Source organism: Cebus imitator, unplaced genomic scaffold (assembly GCF_001604975.1).
Source record: "Cebus imitator isolate Cc_AM_T3 unplaced genomic scaffold, Cebus_imitator-1.0 Scaffold382, whole genome shotgun sequence".
NCBI lineage: Eukaryota > Metazoa > Chordata > Mammalia > Primates > Cebidae > Cebus > Cebus imitator.
Window position 1 is genome coordinate 2,208,298 of NW_016107697.1, and position 22,558 is coordinate 2,230,855.

The following is a 22,558-nucleotide window of genomic DNA, read 5'->3' on the forward strand; positions in this document are numbered from 1 at the left end:
TCTTGCTCTGTAGTTCAGGCTGGAGTGTACTAGTGCAATCTCAGCTCACTGCAACCTTCATCTCCCAGGTTCAAGCAATTCTCCTGCCTCTGCCTCCTGAATAGCTGGGACTACAGGCATGTACCACCTCACCTGGATAACTTCTTTGCATTTTTAGTAGAGATGGGGTTTCATCACGTTGGTCAGGCTGGTCTCGAACCCCTGACCTCAAATAATCCATCCACCTCAGCCTCCCAAAGTGCTGGGATTACAGGCATGAGCCACCATGCCTGGCCAATTCCCTTATTTTCTGAGACTCAAAAGTAATTTTGGTTTGAAAAGTGACATATTTTCAGAGCTTCAGATTATTTAAAATATATGTGTGTGTGTGTGTGTGTGTGTGTGTGTGTGTGTGTGTATACACACCAGTTGGAAGGCATTTTTCTCCACATAATTAAAGTGAAATTCCTTTCTCTTGTTCCCCTCAAAAGCTCAAAAAGTATAATTCTGAAATGTAAAATAAAACACATAGACAAAGGAAAAAAAATTAGACTATCCCTAGAGCCTGCTTACACAATGTCCACGATCTGCTGAGCCTTCTTTGAAAAGCATGTTTTTTCTTTCAAATAAAGATAAAAAGAAAAGCTTTTGGGTCATGGGCTATGGGGAGGAAGAGATAATGTTTCTTGTGCTTTGATGTTACAAGTAGCTCATCATTATAGAGGAGTTCTTGCAATGAAATAGAGGTCCTGGTAAACTGAGCCTGGATATTCAATAACCAGCTTCTACACAGAATTTTGTGATATTCTTGTTCCTGAAACTGCAGAGCAAACACATGCATCATGAACAAATTGCAAAGCTTATTTAGTGTAGAAACTCTACTCAATAGTATTTAAAGTTATTATATAACTAAAAAAGAAAAGCATGATTTCCATGTTCCTCAGGGAGCTTTGTTTCTAAAATACCAACTGACAGGAAATTAGGGTAAAATTATCCATTCATCATTAAATGCAACATATAAAATTGGTTTCAAAGTACTGTGTATTCTCTGCAAAAAGAAATCGTAGCTATTGAATGATATTCAAAATGCCAATGTGTTACCTTTTGTTAGCTTTAAATTAGAGGTAATTATAGGTGAAATTTGAAAAAAAAAAAATGTTAACTGTAAGTCAAAAAGTAGCCTGAGTTTTAAACTGTGACATTCTCGCCAAAGTAATTATTTAAAGAAATTTGTCATATAATCTTTAGAAACATAAACATGTTTTGATAAAATTACTTATATATAAATGGAAAATTCAAGCAACCAATAGAATTATAAATGAGAGATTATAAAATTCGTATAAGATGTACCACCCAGAGATCGCCATTGTTTGGCAAATTCCTTTCCAGACCTCTTTATATACATATATAAATACGGGCATATATGGAACAGGCATTTATGGGCCAGGCGCGGTGGCTCACACCTGTAATCCCAGCACTTTGGGTTGCCAGGATGAGGGGAGGTTGCAGTGAGCTGAGATTGTGCCACTGCACTCCAGCCTGAGCAACAAGAGCAAAAACATCATCTCAAAAAAAATAAAGAAAGAAAAGAAGAGAAAAGAAGGGGCATTTATGGATCTGGGGATAGATAGATAGACATAAACAATCCTGTACTAAAATCATTCCAATATGCATCATACTATGTGACCTGTTCTTTCTCTCACTCAGAAAAATATCACCTTTCCAAGTCAATTAAAATACACTTTTGACAGTCAGTACAGCATTTATTTGTATCAAGGCTTATTTTTCCAATTTACATTTTTCTTTTTTCTTTTCTTTTCTTGTTTTTTTTTGAGACAGTCTCGATCTGTCGCCCAGGTTGGAGTACAATGGCATAATCTCAGCTCACTGCAACCTCCGCCTCCCAGGTTCATGCAATTCTTCTGCCTCAGCCTCCTGAGTAGCTGGCATTAAAGCACATGCCACCATTCCCAGCTAATTTTGTGATTTTAAAGAGATGGGGTTTCACTATGTTGGCCAGGATGGTCTCAAACTCCTGATCTCAGGTGATCCACCCGCCTCGGCTTCCCAAAGTGCCAAGATTACAGGCACGAGCCACCATGCCTGGCCTACTTTTCCCATTTCTCCATGATGGACATCTAGTGACAGTAATTATTTTATAGTACAATAATAAAATATTGTTTATATATGATTGATTTATAGCTCATGTCTTTCCAAAAGGAACTTATAGTGGTTTACAAGAAAAATGTACGACAAAAAATAAAAAATGACTTGATATCAAATTAAAAAATAAAAGAGAAACAACAAATAAAAGAAAGAAAAATTATAAAACTCTCCTAAGTAGTAGAGTTTTGAATAAAACAGAAAAATTCAAAATGAAAATAAATACTAGAAGCAAGAATCAACAGCCCACTGCCAAATCTGGATATAATCTCCATCAACTTAAAATCTAAGTGAATTAGATTTAGTGAAACAATTGCTCACAAATATGGCCATAAGTGGCACAAGAAACAGAAGAGATATTCTGATCATCAAGAAGAGAAAACAACATGCTAGTTCTTATAATAGAAAATCTCTGCAAAGACACATAGCAAACTAGTAACAGTGATTGTCTTTAGCTGGGGCAAGTGGAGAATTCTGGCAATGCAGGAAGCAGGGGGAATTTACATTTATTACATGTCCTTTTATGGCTTTAATATTTCTGTTACAAAAATACATTTCCTCATTTAAAAGTTAGTTGTAATGTCTAAAACTTTTTGAGCCCAATATGGAATAAGTCCCCTTATAAACTATAAAGTATTATCTTAAAGTAAAAATATGCTGTACATGTATATAAATGAATATATTCATATGTGAGTAAACTCATGATTTATTTTATTCTATCTCCATTGGAGATTTTCTTCTGTTTTTAACATGAACATATTGTTGTACAAGCAGAAAAGCTCATACTTAAAAATAACTTGCAAATTAATTTAAAAAAAAAACAAGAACACTTAATGTAAAAATTATGATTCAATCACAATTATTTTCAAAGCAAAATACATAAACTCTAATTATTTAATTATTAAAAGAAAAGGAACAAAAGTAAATGAAGTCAACTTGAGAAGTTAGCCAAATAATTTTAAAAGTCAATGGAAAACAAGGGAAAATAAAATATAAAAAAAAAATTTAAAAACACATAACCATTTTTAAAAATTAAGCTATATTTTAAAACATTACAAAATCCCTTAATTATAATCAAGAAAAAGTGAAAAGTCAAACAGCACTAGAAAGCAAAAACATATAAAGAAAGCAAAATCTCTGCTAATAAATTTTTGAATATATCTCCCCCTTCGCCCTTATCCAGTCCACCCATACTGGCCTCTTTGCTTTTTCTTGCATATTCCAGGCACATACTTGCATTTGTATTTGATTTTCCTTCTACCTAAAACGCTTTTGCTAGAGATCAGCAAATTTGCTCCTTTAAGTCTTTATCCAATGTCACCTCCTCAGTGAGGCCTTCCTTGACTACCCTATTTAAAATAACACACATTGCATGCATGCACACAACTGACACCTCCTATCCCCCTTGCTAATTTATTTTTTTCTTGCTCCTTATAACCATCTAATATAGCCTATGTTTTACTTATTTATCTTGTTTATTATCTTTTTCCCTCCCTCAATAAGAATATGTGTAAGTGAGCAGAGATTTTCTGTTTTTCTAACTGTACATAGTAGGTGCTCAGTAAATATTTGTTGAGTGAATGAATACAAATTTTTTTAAATCTTGATATGAAATTTATGTCCTGGACAAATACAAAGTATCCAAATTAATGGGGGTTGGGAACAAAGTAGAAAGCTGTATTGATCAGGAAAAATTAGCAAAGCTATAAAATAATTTTATCCCAATTTGGTAAAACTTTCATAGTCCTATGGTTTCACCATTATGTTTCTTCAAAATTTCAAGAAGCAGACAAATATCTGTCTACACATATCCAAATATGCTGAAATTTGGAAAAAAACTATTAACATATATTTGTGTATATTTACACGTGTGTACATATGTTTTATATATGTATGTATACACACATATATATGTACACATGGAGATACTTTATTGTAAGTAAAGTGAGAAGATGATACATGCAGATTTTTATGTGAGATTTTTAATGGTGAATTTATAATGTAAACATACTTTCAAATGTACAACATATAATAAAAAACCTTTAGAAGTCACTAAACATTTTTGGAAAATATTAACTTTTCATGACAGTGGCATCCAATACATTGATGTAACATAATAAATTTTAAAATTAACAAGTTTTGTTAGTTTTCTATTTTTAGCTTTCTATTTTTCTATTAAAATAAAATCTGAAATAAACATTTTAATTAATTTATTAAATATTTAGTGATTGCCTATAATGAGCTAGAGAAACTGTTTCAGCACAGGGGGTGGAGGCAAGACAAAGATATAGTCCCTGTCTCTAGGAGCTTAGAATATGTGCAGAGGGAAAGACAGAAATTATGTAGACAATGATGAAAAGAAAAAACATGTAATTACAATTGTGGTAGTGTGTCATAGGAGGGGTTGAGTGAGAATATAAACCACTACTGGATATGGAGGGAAAGCCATGCTGAAGAAATGGCATAACTGAGACATAAAGGATGCCTAGCAAAGAATAGTCCAGGCAAAGGATTTGTGTACTGAGAACTTTTTGTGCATTACATAAATCTTTCTGTACCTGTCTAGTTCCTTAGGATAAATAACTAGACATTAAATCACCAGCTCAATAGAAACAACCATTTGTACACTTTTGGATACATACAACCAAATTCCCCAGTAAGATGTAATCCTACCAATAAAGTACAAGTGTGTATTTTATTGTTCTCTCACCAGCACTGGGTACTGTATTTTGACCTTGATTTTTAAATTACATTGTGATACTATAACAATTACAGAAAAATAATAAAATATGTATAAGCATAAATAAATAAATAAATAAATAATGAGTTTTCAGCTCCCAAATTTCCACCATCTAGAAATCGCTACTTCGGACGTATATTTAAGACAATACTTCATGTACATATATACATTTAAAAGGTACTGTTGTCTTTGTATTTTAGTTGTTTTCCACTTAACATAAGCATTTTCTAGAATAACTATGCATCTACATTAGCCATTTCATATGCTAAACAGGGTCCCATTATTAGACAACAGTAAGTTTAACCATTTCCATATTATTATTTTTCATTTTTATGTTTAAGTGTATATTTAACTATACATTTTAAAAACATTTTTATCTTACTTGTGGCTTCCTGAGATTTCTAAATCAGTGGCTTAATGTGTTTCAGTAGCTCTTGAAAATTTTCAGCCACTGTTACTTCAAAATGGTTTCTGCACAGTTTTCTTTCTTTTCTTCTGGGCCTCAAACATCCTAAATCTTCTTAACATGTCCTCTAAGTCCCTTATCATTTTCTAAATTTTCCATATTTTTGTCTCTCTATAATTTATTCTGGAAAATTTCTAATGATCTATTCTGCAGTTCAGAATATATCAAACCTACATAATTTCCTAGTAAATCCATCCTTTGAGTTCTCAATAGCAACTTGATATTTAGTTATTATAATTACAGCGCATTTTATAGTTTTCAGATTTTACTGACATTTTTTAAACTTATCCATTACCTCCACTAATATAGAATAGTTTTGTTTTGTTTTATTTTGTTTTTTAGACAGAGTCTTGCTCTGTCACCAGGCTGGATTGCAGTGGCACTACTTCAGCTCACTCACTACAACCTCTGCGTTCCAGTTTCAAGCAGTTCTCCTGCCTCAGCCTCCTGAGTAGCTGGGACTACAGCTGCACACCATTACACCCAGATAATTTTTGTATTTTTAGTAGAGACTGGGTTTCACCATGTTGGCCAGGATTGTCTCCATCTCTTGACCTCGTGATCCACCTGCCTTGGCCTCCCAAAGTGCTGGGACCACAGGCGTGAGCCACTGCACCCAGCCGCTAGATTTTTTTTTTTTTAATTTTAATATCTGTAGTCCCAGTGGTCTGCTTCTAATATATGCTGCTTCTGTGGACAGTGGCTGATATTATCTAGACACATTGTGTACCATGTTGTCCTTGGTTGTTTACTAAGCACTTGTGTGAAAAATTTCTTTTAGAAGTAATTTGAAACCCTGGGAAATGATATATTACTTCAGAAGGATACTTCATTTCCTTTTGCACAGAAGGGTGGTGATTATATGAGACCAAGACTTGAGATTTTGGGGACAATTCAGAAGACCACAGAGAGTACATTTTTTGTTCCCTATTGCAGAGAGCAGTCTTTAAGGGATCTGGGCCAGATTAGGATTATTTATCTTTGACAGGACCAAAATATAGTTTACAATTTAGCTGCTTTTCACAGCCAAAGTTTGACAAAGACATACTTCTTTCAGCCCTCACTCTTTTCCTGTCTTGGGTCTGGTATTTTCATACTATCTTGTTAACTCCGTGATCTATTTAAGATGTTTTGCATTTCATCCAGGGTTTTTGCTTTGTTTTTTCAACATTGTCTTTTCTGCATTACCAATTCATCACTGCAAAAAATGTAAGTCACCCTGAACTATTCTAATTTGTTTAAAATTAATTTTATCCACAGTTGTCATTATTGTTTTACTATTACAAATGATGCTATAATGAAAAAAATATTTTAAATATACCTTTTGCTTTTGTTCATTTCCTTAAATTCTTACAAATGGATTGCTGTGTTCATATTGTATGATTTTAAGACAATGTCACATATCATTAATTAACCTTCCAGAAAAATCTGTATTTATCTATCTTTACTTTTTTCATCAGAAAACCAATTTCCCCCAGTGCTCTTCCCCATTGAATGTACAGGCATTTACACGTATAACTGCATAATGATTTTTCATTTTTGGCAGCTTTATAGGCATATAAATTAAAATATAAATATATTTATTCCTTTGAAATGTTTCTTTATTTGATTTCTAGTGATACTAAGCATATGGTCATGTTTATTGAATATTTGTAGTTCATCATTTGTGAATTACTTAATCAAATTTTCTTACTCATAAAATAGGTAGTCAATAGGCAATTTTATTCCTATTTGTATTACTAAAGATTAGTAGATATGAAAGTAATTATATAAAAAGACAAAAGTAAATGTAGCCAACTAAGGAAACATTAAAATAGTATAAGAACAAGGGGCTTTAAATTAGCAGAAGGTCAGATTTAACTTTTTAAAGCAAAAATCAGACTTGTAAGCCTGCTTTTAATAAAGTTGTCTTCAAACACAACCATGCACATTTATTTGTTCACTGTCAATGGCTGCTCTCACATGTATAAGGCCAGAGCTGAAGAGCTGATACAGACACTGAACTGTTAACAAAGTTTAAAATATTTATTAACCTGTCCTTTGCAGAAAAAAAATGTGCCAACTCCTGATTTAAAGGCAATATATTATTTAATAATTATTTGATCAACTTACAAAAAATACCTTAAGTCCTATTGTAAGTTTATTATATTCATTAATTCCTTTAATAAATCTGTGGCGTAGGTATTATTGTTGTAGGACTTTTCCTTAGTTCAGTGAAAGGCAGGGTCCTTGTTACACAGCCACAAAAAGGTAGGCTTGCAAACAATTTGAATGGTGAGAAAGACAAGGTTTTAGTGGGGGAAAATGAAGAAAAGGGAGAAACAGTGACTCTCCCCAAGGCCAGCGTCCCTGCTAGGGTGCTTCTTGCCTAACAGTTTGAATCCCAGGTTCCACACAGAAAAAGGAGGAGCCAGGCTTCTCCCAACTTCAAAAGGCATGAACTTTCCAATGCTCCAGCCCAGTGTACAGGCCAGTTGGAGTTTTTCAGAGGAATCTCTTCCACCTGGCTATCCCACTATAATTAATCTATTTTACAGATAAAGTTATTTTACAGAACCAAAGAGAGGAAACCAATCACTCAGCACTCTACTAGATGGCACAAACAGATTCAAAGTCAGTATGGATCAAGGGTCATTGGTCTTAATCTAAAAGTGAATTGCTAGCAACATTTGTACTAAAATCTATCACATCTTTCACCATTTTATTAAGATTAATCTGGATATTATTTAGCATTGGAAATGATTCTATGAAAGAAATAAGCAGTATAAGGAGGAGAACAAAGCTATTGTTTGAAATGTGAAAACACAAAATAAAATGAGGACAAATATAGAACTAGTAAGATAATCTAATCATTGAGAAGAATATTACTACGAGTAAAACTCCACAACTTTCCTCTACTAATGGTTAACAGATAAGAAGCTGGCTGGGCGTGATGACTCACAATTGTAATCCCAGCACTTTGGGAAACCCAGGGAGACAGATTACTTGAGGTCAGGAGTCTGAGTCCAGCCTGGCCAACATGGCAAAACCATGTATTTACTAAAAATACAAAAATTAGCTGGGTATAGTAGTAGGTGTCTGTAATCCCATCTACTTGGGAGGCTGAGGCAGGAGAATCACTTGAATCCAGGAGGTGGAGTTTGCAGTGAGCTGAGATCTCACTACTTTGCACTCCAGTCTGGGCAACAGAGTGAAACTGTGTCTCAAACAAACAAAAAAGATGAAAATGAAAATGAGAAAAGTTTCTTTATAAAAGCCATAAACATATAGGCTCCCTAGAAAAAACCCTAAGAAAATCTGTAGTTTCTTCACAAAGAAAATTTTAAAGTGAACAAAAAGATTCAGCAAGTTTTGGATTGTGGAAAACTTAATATCACAAATACAGCTTTTTTTTTTTTTTTTAAGAAGACATAGAGGTTAAAAATAATTTCAGATTCCAATTAAATAATTTTTATAAGTAAATTTTTTTAACCTGAGAAATTAACTTAAATTTTATCTGGATAAAAACACTGGTTTGGAAGCCCACCATCAGAGCACTTGCCCAATCAGATTGAAGAATGAAACAGTGGTTACTAAGGATTTGGTTTCCTACCAAAGGCTGTACATGTGACAATTTAAAGAACCCAGTGTTCTTCATACTGAACCTGGCATAGAGCAGGAGCTCAACAAATGCATGCAATGAATTAATAAATAAACATATTCACCTATAACTAAACAATCAATTGATTTTAATAAATATATAACATGCATCTAAAAAATCTTTAGTCAAATCGTGTTTCTCTTTTAAAGGCAAACTCAAATTAGCAAATGGGTGGAGTAGATTTCCGATTAAAATCTAGTTTATAACAAATGCTATAAATATGGTTTAAATAAGGTATTTTATCTCTTCTCCAGAAATTGGTAATATACTATATTTGAAATTGTCACTAGAACTTTAAAATTTCTCATTGTGACAATAAAATACAGAATTCAATAGCACATCATTTTAATATTGGTATCATAGATTCAGATATCTTTCTATTTCCTTTAATAATTCCTCCATTAATATTTACATTATGGATTTTTAAAAATTTCTTTAAGTTTCTTATACATGCTGGATCTTAGGTCTTTGTTGGATGCATAGTTTGCAAAAATTTTCTCCCATTCTGTATGTTGTCTGTTTACTCTGGGTTATTATTATTATTTTTTTGGCTGTGCAGAACCTCTTTGGTTTAATTAGATCCCATTTGTCAATTTTTGCTTTTGTTGCAATTGCTTTTGGCATCTTTGTCATGAAATCTTTGCGCATGCCTATGTCCTAAATGGTATTGCCTAGGTTGTCTTCCAGGGTTTTTACAGTTTAGGGTTTTACATTTTAGTCTTCAATCCATCTTGAGTTAATTTTTGCATATGGTACCCGGAAGGGGTCCAGTTTCAATCTTCTGCATGTGGCTAGTCAGTTGTCCCAGCCCCATTTATTGAATAGGGAATCCTTTCTCCATTGCTTGTTTTTGTCATATTTGTTGAAGATCAGATAGTTGTAGGTTTCTGGTCTTATTTCTGGAGCTAAATGATGAAAACACATGGACACATAGAGGGGAACAACACACACTGAGCATTTTGAATGGTGGAAGCTGGGAGGAGGGAGATGATCAGGAAAAATAACCACAGAGTACTAGGCTTAATATCTGGGTGATGAAATAATCTGTACAACAAACCCCATGCCGCAAGTTTACCTATGTAACACAACCTGAACTTGTACACTGAACTTAAAATAAAAACTAAAAATAAATAAATAAATATAAATATTTACATTAGGGACTTCTGCTACCTATTCTTTTAGAGCTCTTCTTTCACACCTGACTCCTCTATGAAATGGGTGAATACTGAATATTGAGAATTTTTCTTTCATCTTCCTATTATTTCCTTCACATTGCAGATACATAGCATTGTTGCCAACGTAATTTCTTGGTATTTACTTATTTGTTTAAAAATCCATTAATAAGAGCCCAATATTGCCTGACACTACATAATTTCACAAACATTGTGTAATTTGGGCTATTTTTCATTAACTGTTGAGCTCAATCAACTTTTAATGTCAACATTTGTTCATTAAAATGAAACAATATTCTAGGTCACAGTAAACATCTAAAAACTATACTTATTTTATAAAATTACTAGCTATTTTAACAAATGACTATTATTCATCACTACTTATTAATGCAACTATTTCTACTCAACAATCAAATTTAAAATAAGCTAAATATTATCTCAGCTCAAATATATTTTATAATTTCATTGAAAGTACTTTTTTAAAATAAATAAGCCTATTGTAGAATTTTATATTACATAGTCTGAGATGTGCACAGTATATATTTATTTTAATATTTTCTCATAAATCATCCCCCTCCCCAAGTTCCTTTTAAGTTCTGTTATCCTTTTCTGAACTGACTCCAATTTTCTGACACCTTTCCAATATTGAAGTACCCAGAAATTTATGTGATGTTCATGCAGGTGCAATCGCTCTGTGGCACAGTTTATACCATCGCAGTCTGGATCTACAAAACATCAGGTGAGGATGATGGCTTGGACAAAAGTCCTGCAGTATGTAATACCGGCCTACTCTGACAGATCTAAGTTCCTCTAAAGAGATGAACTAAACTAAAGGGGCTGAGGAGAAGAATAGTGGAGAAGGGAAGCAGAGTGGTTAGGACATGAAAAATCAGAATAAAGAAAGTAGAAAACATTAATAGTTGATGCTTTAGTTATTTAAATAATATTTCTAATAATAAATGTTCATAGACTTGACTTTTCTACTCAATATTTTTCTGAATGCAAAATTGCTTAAATAAGAATTTTTATAACTTTCAAATATTATATATGGCCCTTTGTCCATAGTTATGAAAAGTTCTTTTTCTTTTATTCCTCTCACAATAGATTTTTACTCTTCTCTACATGTTACAAACATCTTTCCATATCAGTTCATTTGGATGATGGGGACAATGATAACAACAATTAAACAATTAGTGTCTCACAAAAATGACGTAAATCATCATACATACTATCACATAAATAATTTATGCACATTTTACAGAGGAAGAAACTGAGGCTCAGAGAGATAGAGTCATTTGGCCAAGATTCCCAAACAAGTGAGTAGCGGAGCCAAGGTTAACATTGAGAGCATCTACTAAAATATGTATTTTTAACAGTTGCACAGTAATTATTTATGTGAGGGCACCAATATTTACTTAATTATCATATTAGGCACTTTGCTTAGTACCTAATATTAATATTGAATAATAGGGTAGTCCTAATATCTATTATTAGATATTAATATTAATATAGGGTTGTTTACAGATTTTTTTATTGTTATAAACAATGTGGTATTTTACTCACTTTTGAAAGTATTTCTATAGCACAAATACATAAACATGATATTACTGGCATAAATGTTTTCACACTTTATAGCCTATCAATTTATATTTCTAAAAATTGTATTGGCATATAATAAATGTACATAGTTTCAGGGTACATATGATCATTTAATAAATCCATATAATTTGTAAAGCTCAAACAAGTATACTTGGGATAGCTATCACCTTAAATATTTTTCTTTTTTTAATGCTAGAAACTTGTGAATTATTTTCTTCTAGCTATTTTAAAGTGTACAATAGATTATTGTAAACTATAATCACTTTTATGATTTATCTAAGAGTAGATCTTATTTCTTCTTTTTGCTTTTTTACCTCCCTGTATTTTAGATGACCAGTCATCTCTCTTATTGTCAGCCTCTCCTTTTTTCACCTTTACAACACTGGCATTTTTGTAACAAGAAATTGAATTTCTCATCCTACTGTGTTAGTTCCTTTAGTAACACCACATAAGAATGTACATGCATGTGTGCACGCACACACACACACACACCCACACACACACTCACACATGTCCCATTTTGTCTCAATATCCTCCATTAATACTCCTGTTATCTGTAATCTCAGTTGTTCATACCCATATTTGCAAAGAAAATTCATATCCAAATTTATACAGCCTCTTTTTTCAATAAAAAATTCACGTTTTCTTGTTACACCACAACAGTTTTTCAACCATCAATTACTCAACTTGTTATACAGTTAGACCTTCATTAAACATTCAATTGAGGAGTAAAAATATCTACATTCCACAGAATACTCAGTATCATAAAGCTAAGCTAATGAAGTTCCATAAGGGCAAGTGCCATATCTGATTTTCCCCTCCAATGCCTGACTGATGTTAGGCATTTAATACATATTTGTTAAATAAGTGAATAAAAGAGATCTAAGGAAGCCAAGAGAAAATAGTTATTGGGAAACAGGTTGTCACAGTCGTCAAAAGCAGACTAGGTCCTGATGGCCAAGGTTAGAATCCTGTCTACACACTTGCCACTTATGGACAAGTTTCTGAACCTCTCTATGCCTCAATTTCCTCATCTTTAAAATGGGGATAGCAAAAGTGCCTATTTCATTGGGTTATTGTGAGGATTACATAAGCTAATACATATAGAGCATTTAGAACTTAGTATCATAAACATGTTTTTAATGTAATTCTCAATTTTCCCTTAATTAAAAAAACAGGACTGACTTTACAAATCTAATTTGCCTATATTTTCTGGAGGTAAATGTTTGGGTCTTTAGATACTCCTTTCCTTACTTTCCTAGTGCTTTAATGAAACCACACTTTTTTGAATGAATTGTTTGCTCTGGGCTAAAATGGAGATACAAAGAAGGCAAAATATCATGGTAAGTGAACTAATGGAGGAGCACATTTACTGAAGCAAGTGAGCAAATGGACCAGAAAATTATGTAAAGTGAGTTACAAGATACTCTGTTTAGCCTACTGCATAAAACATGGGGTGAGGTGCTAGAAGATTTAGGTTTGAGGTGCAACCCTGACACTTAGAAACTTGCTTATTTTGCACAGGTTTACCTTTCTGGGTTTCATGGGGTTTTTTTTGTTGTTGTTTTTTTGTTTTTCATTTGTCAGTATGTCACAAACATCACAGGATTCCTATCGGAGTAAATAATGTAATTAAGTTAAAAGACATACAAACCAAAATTTTAGTTCTATTTACTAAATTCTGAATATTTTACATAAGGTGCATTGGTCTTTTCTTTTAACTTTCCCATTTAACTGATTCCCCAACTAATCTTGAAATATGCTAAAAGAATTTAAATATTGTTCCTAATTCTTTTCAGACATATTATTTGCCACACTACATTACAAATACTAGAGTTAATAGACTATAGACTCCAGTTCTGTGAATCCAATTGTTATATTTCTTTACATAAGTCATTCATTTTTAATTAAACCCCTGGTCTGCAAATATATTATTGCACTTCAAAACAGAATGATTTTAGAGGTGTTTGATTTTCTTTGTCATGCATTAAATTGTATCAAATCTAGATGAATAGCACAATCCAATAGAAACAAGAAGGGCAATCTGTGAACATGCTACAGTAGCTCTGTTCATGCATCCAACAATTGTATGCCTGTGAAGAGCCAAGCACTCTACTAGAAGCTGGGAACCTAACCATAGAGAAGATTGACCTGGTCCTACTCAACACAAAGGGCAATCTAGTGGAGAAGACTTATAATTAAACAAGATATTATGAAAATGTGTTAAGAATTAGTGCTATAAGGCAATACAGATAATCCTCGGAAGCCAAAGGAAAAGTTAACTTGGCTAAGAAAATAAATCAGGAACAGTCTCTGTAGAAAGTAATTTTATGCCAAGATCTGAAGACAATTACCCAGGAGGAAACAGTGTTATGAAGAAGAGTATGACACAGTTAAAGAAGCAAAGTATCCAGGATATTGGTAGCATAAAAACTGATAGGGGAAATGTCAAGTGATTGTCATAAATAGGAAGACAGAAAACAGATTGTAGAGATACTACAGACCAAGCTCAGAAGTATCTTTTTTTTTTTCTATGAATCGTAGAAATTTGGCTGGGTGTGATGGCTCACGCCTATAATCCCAGAACTTTGGGAGGCCGAGGTGGGTGGATCGCTTGAGGCCAGGAGTTCCAGACCAGCCTGGCCAACATGGTGAAATTGTCTTAACTAAAAATACAAAAATTAGCCAGACGTGGTGGCACACATCTGTAGTCTCAGCTACTAAGGAGGCTGAGGCAGGAGAAATCTCTTGAACCTGGGAGGCAGAGGTTGCAGTGAGCTGAGATAGTGCCACTGAATTCTAGCCTGGGCAACAGAATGAGACTCTGTCTCAAAATAAAATAAAATTGTAGAAATTCACTGAAATATATTAAACAAGAGTATGGTCTGATCAAAGCAGATTTGTGTCTTAGGAGGTTAACTGTGGCTGCTTTACAAAACAATAGATTGACTTATGAAAGCTTTCTTAAAGCAAGATGTTTCCAGGGACATGAACTGGGATTCTACTACTGAATCCCAGATGAAAATTATGGTGGTTTTGACCATGGTAATTGTGGCATGATTGTTTCCAACTCCCTTCCAGTCTTCTTTCCAGATGTGCTCTAATTTGTCTAAGTCCAATAGGAAGAAGGCACATAGAACATAATAGGATTCGAGTTAGGATCTGAATGGCATGTGATATGTGGAATCATCATTTCCTTCCATTACAAACTACTGTATTTTTTATTAGACATTGATATTATCAGAGTCCTGATTAGTTTCTGTGGTAAGAACAAGCTGATTCATTAGGAGTTGTATCTCACTATTAACTCATAAGTGGCTTGTAATTGACTAAATTTTTGCGAGTTGATGCTTTTTTTTCCTGCGACTCTTTACTTGTAAGCTGGCATTTTGCTCCTAATGAAATATTTTTATTATAGATTCAACCCATTGCTCAACTTAAGACCTCTTTAGAGAAACAATTCATTCATTGAGCAAATGGATAATGAATAGCCACCATAATTCTTATTGTACTAGGCAATAATGAATTGTTTGTAGAACTTATTTCTTATTCTTCCTTCACGTTACTGGTATAACTCACTCACGAGTTACCAGTGAGATACGACTCGCCATGAATCATCCTGTTCTTACCACAGAAACTATAAAATCATCTTTAAAAAGTGATTATGATGCTACTTATCCTCATCCAAATCATTAATAAAGATATTGAACAAGGGATGGCCAAGGATGGAACTCATAACACACGATCAGGGATCACATTTCTTACAGACATCAGTTCATTAAGCATAATATTTGGGGCTGGTTGAGGTGGCTCATGCCTGTGGTTCTAGTACTTTGGAAGCCGGGGCTGGAAGATTGCTTAAGTCCAGGAGGTAGAGACTAGCCTGGATAACATAGCGAAACTTTATCTCTACAAATAATTTTTTTTAAAAATTAGCCAGATATCATGGCCTTCATCTGTACTCCCAGCTTCTTGAGAGGCTAAGACAGGAGACTCTTTTGAGTCTAGGAGGCAGAGGTTGCATTAAGTAATAATCACATCACTGCACTCCAGGCAGGGTGACAGAGTGAGACTCTGTTTTAAAAANAAAAAAAAAAAAAAAAAAGAGAGAGAAGAATATTTAGTATATAATCACTCAATTGATAAGTTACTAACATGTTTGCCTATGTTATCACATAAGCTATATGTCTCCAGACTGTTTTAATAATTTGGCATCATACAGTCTCAAATGCCTTGTTGGACATTTAATAACACTAATTATACCATGTTTCTTTGTTGACATGTCTAGGGAATATAGCAAAATTAGTAATAATTATAAAATTATTTTAGATATTCTGAGACAGAATGCCTTTAGGTCAAAATGTAGGTCACTGACCTATAGTTTGTATAGTTGCTTTCTTCCTTATTTTGAAAATTTTTGGTTAAAAAAAATTGAATTCCAATCTTCCATCATTTCTTTTTTCTACAATACTATTACCTATAAATTTCATCAGTGTTCTAGGATTTAACTCATCTGGATCAGAAAACAAAAATGTATTTTGATTATTTTCTTGCAAAAACATGTTTAACTTTCTTAGGCTTAAATTTTATCCAACTACACTATCTTCAGTTTATTTCCAAAATCAGAGAAATTAACTTGACGGTCTTGCTGCTATGATATTTTATGTTAGCATTCCCTTAAGTCCATACCATCTTTATTGTGATTATGAGGCCCCCTTTCCCCAAAATTCACTTAGAAAAATGGCAAAATTATTTTACATTGCTATACATTCAAATTCAACTTTCAGATATTTTTCATAAGTTGTCTCTGTTTTAAAACAGTTTTTTGTTATTGTCAGGAATAACTTGAATACCCCTGGTGGACTTATTGGGAAGACTATGTTATCTATTATTCAGTAGGCTTGCTTGAGCTTCTCAAAACCATTGCTCTGGATAATTAATAAATAAACCTGCCAATAAAATAATTCATGTGGAACCCAAAACAAAGTAAATACATTTATTTGCCAAAATTTCAAGCAGGAGCATGATTAAAAGAGACTCTATTATTTTCTTTTTTTTTATGATGCTTAGGCCTAGGATCCAAGTTACCTAGTCCACCAAATAAAATAGCTCTTTTCTGTTAAAGTCATCATAAGAGGACAGAGTGTAGCACTGTTAAAAAGTGGTTCATCTTTTGTTATGGCAATACACCTTTGAAGGACACAGAAATTGTTTTAATTGGATAAATTAGATGTTCTTTGTGTCCATATAAAGTGTTGAATTTAATGATTTGGTTGAATGGATGTCAGTGTTTCTGTTCAATCTTTCAATTAAACTAATATTAATCTTACATTTTCTAAAGAAAGCTTAATAGCACAAGATAACTATGATATCTCCAGGACTTACAGTAAGGTCACTGGATATAAATGAGACCACATTGTTTTCCTGAATAATTCTGCAGCAAAAAAGAAAGGCTATGGAAATTGTAGCTATACTAGCTTTTCTCCATTTCAATCACGACCAACACTAAAAGATCTATGTCTCTCTTTTGACACATTGTTATATGTGGCACTCAGTTCCACTACTTCATAAAGATCATTTGTAAAATTGTAATTTAACATCTGGTTTTGTCTGTTTTAACTAACAAAAATCAAGATAGCCTTTCGACTAACTCTTTTTTTGTAAATTTCTGGAAGATCTATTACAAATGAAAAATACTTTATGTGTTTTTCAAAACTAATTTGACTTGATTTACACAAACCAAGTTTTAAATCACATATCACATTAGGAGACAGATCTGGGTATAGGCTATTTTCTTTAAAAATTATATAAAAATAGAAACATAAAACACTGAAATCATTTTTTATTGCTCATAAAATTTCAAAATTATGAAGGTCCTTCAATTTGATAATGATTGAGGTCTAGCAACACTATTCAGAGAGGCTGTAAAATTACGAGGACACTTCAGCACTCCTGTGAGCATTTCCTCTCAGAGATGATTGACCAGCATGACTCACAGAGCAATTTCCCTCATATTTGTAGGAAAGCCTTGTTCTTTCAGACTGAAAAACTTAAAAACATGAAGAAAGCCCAATAATTTTAAATTGTGGTATATACCATACATGCCTAGAAATCCAATTTGTTTTCTAAATAAAAACATTACAACTTTTAAAATATAAAGGACCTACTCACAACAAAACAACAATCTATCCCTTCAAATTCATATGTCAAATTGCTCTAGCTGTTATTTCTCCCAACCTGGGATTTTCTGAAATGAGGAATTGTTCTAGCCATCAAAGAAGATTATTTATTTCTTTTAAACTGTTCTTGAGCTATTACTCTAAAATAATCTTGAGATTTCTTTCCAACCATCCTATGACCTTTGGAAGTCATTCTGAATATAGATGAATTATATGTACTTGCATATAAATATACAAACTATGTCTTCTCATACTTTATATTTGAAAATAAAGCTGTGTTCAAGAAATATATATTTATAATTCTTGTGAGTCTATTTTTGTATCTATAAAACGGGGATAATAATGTCTACCTTAAAAGCATGTTGTGAGGTTTAAATGAGTACACGGTGTGCTAAACTGACATGTAGCAGATGTACAGTAAATACTTGCTATTTTGATATCATCATCATTATCATTATAACAATAATTGCCAATCTAAAGTTTGATGCTATAAAAAACCATTCAATTCCAACAAACTCTATCAGATCACTCACATTTTGGGACCTCATCATAAAATATTAGCAGTAGTTATATATAGATTGCGGGTTTTTTTTTTTTTCAATTCAATGTTTTTCCTTTTCTCAACTATATTATCTTTTTAAAAATGTATATTGAATGCAAACAAAACAAGGACAGATACCATGCACTATATATTGCCAAGCATACTTAACACTTGTCTGTTTATGATGATTGTCGTGATAGGCCATGGAGAGGGAAGTATATGGTTTTGGGGGTAGCTAAAAACAGAAGTCAGCAACAAGGGAGATTCAGCAGTTACACAGGGCACACATAGTAAATGCAGATTATGAAACACCTCAGGCATCACAAATCCCTTCTAAACCCCAAATCAATGAGGGTGGGAAGGGAAGGCTCTAGTTTCTAAATTTCCCAATGTCATATCTCCAGTGTCTAGAACAGAAGATCCTGAGGCATAGGCAACCTTTAAACACTTTTTTTTTAATGAATGGCCTGGATAATGACTAGCCTTCAAGTCAGCTAGTGAGGATCGGCTATTGAGTAAAAACTGGACTTGAGAATGAGATTTGGATAAAGATGTATAAGTGAGGTCTTCTGATCCTAACTCCCTTTTCTTTAAATCTAGGAATCCAAATATCCCTAATAGTGGTATGGATGGGTAGATGTAGATGGAACTGAAAAAGAAAAAGGTGGTCTTTACTGGCTTACTTACTCAACAGGGGTAAAAGAGATACATAGGTGGCCAGAATTAAGAAAGCCTAAATCATGTCCTCCAATCCAATTTCCCATATAGTAGGGATGATTAGGCACACACATATAGGAATTAGTACATTGTTCCTTTCTTCCTCATTAGACTTTAATCTTTACATATTAGCTTCTTTGAAAGGAAGCCCAGAGAAAAGAGGGAGTTAGTGGCAGGTCTTGAACTCCAACAGTTATAAAAGCACCAAAGACAGATATCCAGGTCAGGGACAGAAGATTTATTTGGAAAGATGCCTGGAATGGGCCAAGACAGAGTTTTAAAAGGTATGAGTAATCAGGTAAAGAGAAAAGGAAATATTTTCCTGCTAATAGGCAGCACCATAAACAAAGTCACAGAGACATAGGATCATATAAATATGGAAACTACAATGAATTCTAGAATCTTAAAGAATAATTTACAGGACAGAGAGGAATAAGAAATAATATCAGAAAGGCTGACATGAGCACCAGCAGTTTGGTAGAAGAGAGACAAAACTGAAAACAGCTATATCAGTTTGGAGGCTGTAACAGTCAAAGACAAAAAACTCATTAATTCGAGTATCAAGATATTAATAACTGATGACTGTACCCAAACAAATCACATTCTGACAAATCCAAAGTATCATTCCGCAAAACCCTTTAGTTTAATCCAAAAGATAATTAAAAAGAAGTAATTCTAAACAAGTGAACCACATAGCTTCTGTGGGTTTACTGGGCAGCATTGCCATCAGTGGTACAAAATTTGAGAGCTGGAGAAATCCTGGACTTAGGACTTTCTGCTCTCCCAGAAACTACAAATTCCACTTCAGGAGAACACAATATCGAGACCACAATATCAAGACAAACCACTGAAAACAAATGTGAGGCATCCCATGCAACTATGAACAGATCTAGTAATTGCTGCTCCTTGCTTGCATCAAATGATAAACTATGATAGACAGTCCAATCAGTGGCATAATGATGACACTGCTTGCCTTTTTTATGCATTCTCACTCCTTTGTATGAGATTTTAAATGTTTGTGGACAAATATTTTCATGCCAGGAACCAATTTAGGGACTCCAGTAACAATTGTCTATACCTATATAACTCTCTGGATTTGAACTGACAAACATAAGTGCAAAATCCGGTTTAATTATTCATTTGGTCACAGCCAAAATTACATAAAACTGCTGTCATACCTCTTCAGATGACAACAAATCTCTTTCTTAATTTCCTATGTATGAGACTGGATACACTGGTTTATAAATTTGTTTTATTTTATCAAGAGTTGTGTCTATTGACCTAGGGATGCAGCCTAAACCTCACCTTTCCTATGAATATTTTATTGTTTAAAAAAGTGGCTTAAAAGTAAGCATTTATATATACCTTAACTCATGAAAGTAAAAATTTATTTGAGGTTTATAAATAAATAAAACTATTAAATATAAATAAATAAAACTATTGATATAAATAAAACTACTGAAGTAAACTAATCATTTCAAAATTAAAATTTCTTAACAATATAATATTTAAATTTCAGAGTTTATCATAAGAAGGCAACAACTTGAGAAAATAAGATAATTTCTTAAGGATAATACACATTGGAATTCAAAATTTCTGTTGGAACAGGAAGTTCCCTTAGGCTCCAGGCCCACCCTAGGCTCCAGACCAGCCTAACACCAGGTCAGATCCCATAGGCAAGCCTCAAGCCCAGTACCCACAGACCCAGAATCCAGCCATATCCAAGCAACAGGTCAGCACCTGCTCACCCTGGCTTCAGGTCAGCGTCTGACCCAGCCACCAGCCTGGCCCCCAAGAGCATATATTTCAGCAGACCCAGGGTTCAAACACATCCCAGTAGACTCCAGTGCTGGGCTGGCCTCTACAAACACAGACTCCAGGCCTACTCAGTGCCAAATCAGCCAGTGTGCACTAAGGCTCCAAGACTAACCTTATGGCCCAAACACCAAGCTGGCCCCTATGGATTCAGTCAACAGCTCTTTGCCAGCAGATTCAATAACATACTAGCCCCATGGGCCCAGGATTCAGGCCTTCTCTAGCAGACCTAAGTTCTAAGCCCATAATACTAGACTCAGGTTCCAGGCCCAATCCCACAAACCTAGGTACCAGACCCACTCACCTGCGTACCCAGGGATTAGATCAGCATGCCTGAGGATTATGACAGTAAGTCTGCCCCCAGACCATGCCAGACAGCCTGCCTAGAATCTCTGTCTGGATGGCCTGACTTGTGAAGGACTTTCCCTATTGAAGCCAGTCTGTAAAGACTAGAATAAGTGCCCACTTCTTCCAACAGTCACACACAAATCCATGGCCACAAAAACCACAAACATTCAGGAAATCATGACATCACCAAAGCATCAAAATAAAGCACCAGTGTCTGACCCTAAAAAATAGAGACTTTGCCTGACAAAGAATTTAAAATAATCTTCTTAAAGAAGCTCAGCGAGCTATGAGAGAATACAGATAAACAACTAAACGAAATCAGGAAAACAAGACACAAACAAAAGGAGAAATTCAACAAAGAGATAGAAACCATAAAAGGAAATTAGAACAGGAAGTCCCAAGTCCCGAATACCTCCTAATTTTTATTAATTGTTAAATTTAGAGTCTGTATTTCTAAAATAATTGTTGCATTTTACTTTTTTTTTTTTGAGACGGAATTTCACTCTTGTTGCCTAGGCTGGAGTGCAATGGCATGGTCTCAGCTCATGGCAACATTTGCCTCCCAGGTTCAAGCAATTATCCTGCCTCAGCCTCCTGAGTAGCTGGGACTATAGGTGCCCCCCACCAAGGCAAAGTTATGTTGCAGATAGGATTATTATTTTATGCAAGATTTACAATCTCTACAATTTCCAATACCTCCCAACTGCTTAGAAAGCAGAATACAAAATCATTGTAAATACCTATAAATTGATTGCAAAGCTAATTGAAGACTAAAAACCCTGAGGATAAGAAACATTTTATTCATTAGAAACCCATTCCTCTTAGAAAAATATATATGTTTTCATGTGTATACCTATGTAACAATCCTACAAGATCTGCACATGTAGCCCAGAACTTAAAGAACAATACAATTTAATCAAGAAAAAAATATATATTTTCTGTACTTTTGTTTCATCCTCTAATTAATCATTATAAATCTCCATGAAATTTTTGATTATCTAACATTTATTACCATTTCACGTTTCTTTGAAAACATAATTCCATGCATATTGGAGAAGGCATGAAAACCTACCCATAGGTATTTTTCTTGTGGAGAAAGAGAAATGTCTGAAACACTGGGGACTGGAAGAGTGAGGGACTCTAATTGTCTACAACTGTTTTTTTTTTTTTTTTTTTTTTTTTTTTTTTTTTTTTTTTTT